Genomic DNA, 6962 nt, shown 5'->3' with positions numbered 1-6962 from the left:
TTTCTCAAAGGAGAGTAGTAGTAGTAGTACAGCAAAACCCCATTAATGTGGTACTTTTCTCAGGCTGATACATGCTGTTCCTCAGGAGGGATAATTACAGCAAGCCCAGCTAGAGCATCATGCCATGGAATATACCCTCAGAGATTTATACACTAGGCTCTGTAGCTGGAGAAGGGCATGGTTCCCTGCCAGGGGAGACCAGCCTATGGCATCAGGCAAAGCTAAATGGAGCTGCCTTGGGGCAAGTTACTACCATGTTCTCTTTTGTTGTTGTATTTCTAGATACCAAGTCATTTTATCTTTGTCTGCACTTAGAAATACCTGATTTGTCCCCAGAAGTGTGTGTGTGTGTATGTAATCTGTAAAACATATACAGTAAAATATGATGGATATGTGCTTAAGATTGCACTGTAAAGCTATAAGTAAGATGTATTAAATATTTGTAATTCAAATATTTAGGAATATTTTTATTAATATATCTAAAATAGCTATTTTCTCTCCTTTGTCATTTCTTAGAATGAGCTGATCCTGTGCCATTTTTTTTCATTTAGTACAGTCTCTACTGTGAAAATGTATTTTAAGACATTTTCATTATTTCAGATACACAAGGAAAGACTAATCAGCTAATGTTAGAAGACTAGCAACATTCAAATGCAACAACAGATGGCATTAGAAATATTGCTTGGATAGGGAGTTTAAGATGAGGCTGAGAACCCCACATGTATTTCTGCCTAGGTGCCTAGGTTGCAGCACATGCCTCTTGATGTACAGCTGCTTTTGTCTACAGATCCCAGCTATATTTAGGCACTTGCAAAAAAAGATGAAGTGAAAACCAAAATGAATAATGATTTAAATATCCAAATCTGGTCTTACTTACCAGTTATTACAGTATGAAATGTTTACATTGAATTGTATTAACTGTGTTGCTCTCAGACTGGCAATTGACAGTTTATTATTAATATCAATTTATCCAAGCTTTGCAAAAACCTGACCATTTGGATTATAATTCTCTATACCAAGTATCAAGGTCAAAAAATATTTCCCTTTATTTTATGAGTATAATCTAAACTGTTCTCTGTGTGTACAAGAACAAGGGAAGAAAATAAAGTATTCTTTGCTGCAGTTAAACCAGAAAGAACCCACGGGGTAGTGACCTTAGAGAAGGCTTTGCACTGCTAGTTAATGCGACAGTGAGTAGGTATTTGGCAATGACAGCCATTTGTCTCTGTTTGATCAAACTCTTGACATTTTTAACTTTTGAAAATGTTCATTTATTAGATGTTCTTTGCATACTTCATAGTTTGTGGCCACTAAATCCTGACTTATGTCCTCTAGCCTCAGCCTGTTCCAAACCCTGGAATCATACTTGCATTTATGCATATGTACAATATCGGCTGTTATAGCATTCTCAAAGACTGATCATTGAAACCACTCGCACACTAGAGCTGCATGAGCTCTTCAGACACGTTGTAATTCTGTCCTGGTTTCAGCTGGCATAAAGCTAGTGCTCTTCTTAACAGCTGTACAGTGCTGTGTTTTGGCTTTAGTCTGAGAACAATGCTGATAGCACCCTGATGGTTTAGTTGTTACTCAGTAGTGCTTAGCCTGATCAAGGACTTTTCCATCTCTCATGCTCTGCCAGTGAGGAGGGTAATGGAAAGTTGGGAGGGAGCAGACAGGACGCCTTGCCCAAACTAGCCGAAGGGATATTCCTCACCACAGAGTGTCATGCTCAGTATATAAACTGGGGGGAGTTGGCTGGGAGGTGCTGATCACTGCCTGGGGACAGGCTGAACATCAGCAGTGAGTAGTGAGCAATTGTAATCTGTATCAGTGCTGTTTACTGGGTTAATTCCTCTCTTTCTCTTCGTAATTTTCCTTTATTATTATTATTGTAATAATTTTACTTTATTTCAGTTATTAAACTGTTCTTAATTGTAACCCACAGGTTTTACCTTTATCCAGTTCTCCTCCCCATACACCAGGGAAGGGGGACAGTGAGCAAGTGGCTGCCTGGTGTTTAGTTCCCATCAGGGGTTAAACCATGATAAATTCATACTTCATTGCATGGGAATTAAAATGAAATAATCTTGTCTTTGGACAGTAACTGCTTGAATTGAAATAAAGTTTAAAGGAATAATAAGTATCTCACAAAGTGTGTCATGGATTGGGATGAGTTAAGTTAAAATGGAGCTGTATTGGAGGATTGGATTTGGAAGCTGGGAAGAATATTGAAGTTTAGGACTAAAAGTACATTTTTTTCCTAGATACCATAAAAAGATAACACTGGAATTTTGTTTGGTGAAAAATGCTAGCATAATTCAGAATTCTCATTCCAATTTGGACTAAAATAAAAATGTGGATTTGGGAATTCTAAGGTTTTTCCCTCCTCCAGTAGATCCCTTAATTACATATTTCCTTACTGTTTCCTAGTCATATCAAGTAAGACTGGCACCATATGGAAACACAGAGTAGTCTTCATGGAAAGAGTGTTATTAATTAGAGAGTTAACTGCAAGGTTAATGTCTGGTCCCAAGACAAATATTAACAGTGTGTTTGGTAAAGAAGGGGCAGAACAGCTGAAATGATGTGTTGTGCAAGGCCCTGAATGAGACAGCTTGAACTCTTTAATATTATATTACAGTGTCAGTCAGTGTCATATTCTGGTGAACTTTAACATGGAGTTAGAGATAGCATATGGTATCTTACAATGGAGTATTAATGTTTGTATACCTGATATAAGCAAGTAACTGATTTTTATTACTGCAATATGAGTTGTTTCAGTACTCGGTATTCAGTGTCTTAGAAAGTCAACCTGCTGATTTTTAATACAGGGGTACATGGTGAAGTTTTAGGCTCACCTGTAAGGACAGGTTGGTGTGAGGATATTTCAGTGAAGCTGCAAGATTTTGGAGTGCCTGAGAATGTAGTCTAAATTGCTACAGATACAATATGCAATCAAAATTGCTAATACTAAAATAACTATAAGATGCTTTGAGCATTAAATCCCTTATTACAATTTTTGTCAGTAATTAAGTTATGCACTTTTGATCTTAAAGCATTAACTAAGATCAACTCAACTGTTAAATGAGTCTCTTGCTGAAAGTACACATTTTCTTTTACAGTGGTGCTGAAACAGTGAATGCCATTTATCTGGTTCTCTTCTTGCACTGACATCATCACTCCAGTCTCTGAATGTTTTTCAAGCATATATTATATATTCCTGTGCATCAGAAGCTTTGTGACAGTGGACTGATTAAGTGATGAAAGCTAACATTTTAGACAGATTTGGCATTTGAATTGGTTACAAAGGTATGTCCATTTTTTTAATGAATAAAAATGTTAAAAACATTTAAAATGTTTCAAAATGTTTGATGTTCCATAACAATTCTTGTGAGCAGTATCTGGGACTTGTTAAATGTTTCAAAACTTCATTTTCTGAATGCCACCATTTTTCTACTATGTTTTTAGAAGTTTTAGTATATTGATTTATATATGCTTTTAAAAGATACTTCAGAATTTTGTAAAGCTGTTTCCTGTGTTCTGATGTATATACACATCATATGAAATACCCATGTAATATGCCATAGCATAACAGTATACACATTTTAGTATTTAATTCTATATTAACTTTTATTTCAGAAATCATTATAACACTTCACCAGATGACTTTGAATTAAATCTGGTCTGTTAATGCTTTTATTTTGGTAAGGTTTATTTCCACCCAGTTACTTATAATGTACCAGAAATAGCAGCTTTATTTCAGGAAGAACTCCAATGCAAGCTTCATTTTTACTCATATAAATACATAATTTCTCATCTACATCCATAAGTATGCTAATCTGCTACTTTGTGTTAACCTGGCTTTGTGAGGCCTGCTGTCAGTATGATTCCTGAGGAAAGTAGTTCTAGAAATCACCTCCAAATATGCTTTTGTACAGTATTTACTTTATATCTTCGTCCTCTAAGTATTTACTATTTATGTTTGTTACCATCTTTAATACATTAATGTGTCTAATTGTAAGTGCATATAATCCATATACATAATACGTACACATCAAATTTACATTGGAACTTCATGTTGTATGTATGGTATATATTTTACTAATTTGATTCATGTATTAAATGGCTTATTCACCAAAACAAATTTTAACAGGCAAATGGCAGAATTTAACAAATAATGTTGGTTTGTCTTTTTCCACTAAATAATGTAACTCCAGCTTTTCTCAGTGATAAATTTCTGTACATCTACATACCAGTAACAAACTTCATTTGTTGGAGTTAGGCCAACTCTCAAAATTGCCTGCTACTTCTAAAAGCCCAGCAGAACCTGAGCAAGTTCAACAAAGGGCAGCTGCAGTACAGAATGGCTTGAGAGATGTTTGAAAGATATTCCCTTCCTGCTGCTCTGAATGGGTAGCTGTAATGAAATAGCTTGACCTTTAATTCAGAGTGTTCCTATTTGTGTTGGTATGAAATAACTTCATACTTAATTTCAGCTTGTTTTTTTTTTTTTTAAGACACAAAATTTAAGAATACAATTTTTTTTGTGGCCATTTTATATGATTGAAGAAAGCTGAAAGTACAAAACCTACTTTTCCTCAGTTTTCAAAGCAAATAATAGGTCAATCTTTCCCATAATCCATAAATTCTAAATTCCATACAAATCTACTCAGAACACAAAATGGAGCCAAAGATGGTTTTCAGTGATCATTAAGCCTGTCACCTGACCTCTGAGTGTCAGAGTTGGAGCTCAGCACAATTTTAAGAGCAGTGTTTGACAAATGATTTCTGAATTTGAAAAATTTGTTCTTGACCTCCTTTCCTAGCATTTCAGATGGAGAAATTCTGTAACTGACTATTAGTTGTCTTAACCACTGGACTGTCACTCTTACCTCCGTGTGTTTGCTAAGGGTGGAAGGGTAGGGTTCTTCAGTCATACTTCATGGAGCTGAATTGTCTTCCTAAGCTGCTGCAGCTATTTGCCCTGGAGTTCTTTTCACCAGTGTAAAGTTAGGCCCTGAACAGTGGTACATCATATTGGCAGCTATTATGCCCTATTAAGGTCTTTGCTAGAGCCTTTATTGTACTTGTCTGGTATCAGTGATTTTCACCATTATCTTCTGATTTCTGGAGAGAGCACATGGACAGAAAAATAGTGCTTCAGCTAACTTTTTCTTTTTTTTTTCTTCTAACACGTACTTTTATTTCTTTTCAGTTTTTCACAGAATACAATAAATTGGAAAGGCTGGGAAAGAACAGATCCAAGGGAAACCTGGAAAGAGTTCTGCAAGGTAAAGACAAGAACTTGTTTTCCTCCTTTATTTACATTTTAAATTGAGGTCCCAGTGTCTCAGCAAGGTGTACCTTTTTAATAACTTGCAGATCCAGCTAAGAATGGTAGTATGAGAGAAAATAGGCCTCTCTAGAATGTTCTTTACAAAGAAAGAATTGTGAAATTCTCTTCCTTATCTGTTCTTCTGCCACAGGAATTCTGCTTTATTGTCATTATTCACTGTGGAATTAATTCAGATGATCACAGCTATGGTATGCACAGGCATAGTTTGATGGGTGATGGGTATTTTTCAAAAGATCTTATATCATTGCTGAATTTTGCCATCTTACTCTCTGAGGCATATTATCTCTTATGAGAGCATAATATATCTGCCTGAGTGCAGGTACTGTACAAGAGCTTTATTTTAATTGTCGTCCCTTTCTCAGTTGGCTAAACACAGCACTGCATAATAAAATCACTGTTGCACAAGTGCAGTTGTACTGACCAGAGGTGTCATTCTTGAAAGCTCTGTTCTCTTCAGTAGGGAGCTTCTTGCTCCAGAGTAAAAATCCCGGGGCAGCAAAAAAACAAGAGGAAAAATCTTTACTTTTAATCACCTTGAAAACAGGCTTCTCAAAGCATCAGTTTTCCCCACAGCCTGCTCACTAAGCAGCTGACAAGTACAGCACAAACAAAAAAAGGTTCTCTGACTGAAACAATAACTAGCCAGACCAGAGAAAAGCCCTAATGCAAACACAGACACTATGTCGCAGTAGCATTCCCTTGAATCTACACCAAAGCCTTTTTCAGCCACAACAGTAATATATAGGTTCTTGACAAGGAAGTGAATTTTTGATGGAGGTGGCAGTATCATATAGCTTTCCTGCTCTTTTATCAGCATAGCAATGGAGTTGTCTTCTATCAAGAAAAAGGGAAAAATGCCAAGGGAAATAAAATCAACCAGGCAAACTTCTTACATTTGGACTGATGAGCTCTACGCCCTTGTTTGGAAAATTTAAAGCACTACAAGCTCAGAAGACTTTTTGCCAATGCAGCTTTAAATGATAATTCAAAGGCTTTTGTGAGATTTCTCACAACCTACTTTAATAAATCCAGTTCTGTTGTGGGTTTAACAAGTGCTTGTACCGTGTGTTAGGTAGCAATACTGTAGGGACATCTTAGATTTTGATGGCTGTGGTTCTGTGGTGTTGCTTTGCTTTTGGAGGTTTTGAACAGAGGTTTGACAGAGAGGGCAGGGATACTCGAGAAGATAATCCTGGGGGACCCTCTGGTTACAGGCACTTTAGGAAAAGAGACTTGGGAAAAGTTCAGATGTAGATTCATATTTAATCTTTCAAACTTGTCCATCTTTTTAACCAAATTTTAAATTTAATTTAATCTTCACAACTATACTCCAGATAGGAATTTACTGCAGACATTTTCTCTGTTCACTGATACTCTGGGGATGGAATAATTTTAGTTGAAATACACAGAACTAGGTTGAACTTGCTCTATCCCTGTTCCCAGCCATCTGGATTAATTTCTCTCATCTGATAATGAGTCTCCATCATCATTTATTCTTCTAGTAGATTTTTGGACCTGTTCTCAACTCTGCAATCTCTAATATTGCCTTAAGAGTTTGCAAAGATAGCCTGGAAGGTAGCTGCAAAGGCATTCTCATTACTTT

At 36.3% G+C, this 6962-nt stretch overlaps 1 long non-coding RNA gene across 2 annotated transcripts in view; it reads left to right on the top strand.

Moving 5' to 3' along the window:
* Positions 1 to 5230: 5230 nt before the first annotated feature.
* Positions 5231 to 6962, top strand: part of LOC133215625 (uncharacterized) — a 40187-nt gene continuing 38455 nt past the window's right edge. For both annotated transcript variants that reach the window (XR_009726438.1, XR_009726437.1), the window contains exon 1: positions 5231 to 5294. This is a non-coding gene — a long non-coding RNA (uncharacterized LOC133215625). The remainder of the gene's footprint in view (positions 5295 to 6962) is intronic.

This window comes from Neopsephotus bourkii, unplaced genomic scaffold, assembly GCF_033783945.1.
Source record: "Neopsephotus bourkii isolate Nb327-2 ecotype Australia unplaced genomic scaffold, CSIRO-AGI_Nbou_v1 NB_991, whole genome shotgun sequence".
Classification (NCBI taxonomy): domain Eukaryota; kingdom Metazoa; phylum Chordata; class Aves; order Psittaciformes; family Psittacidae; genus Neopsephotus; species Neopsephotus bourkii.
This window is presented reverse-complemented; position numbering and strand designations above follow the sequence as displayed.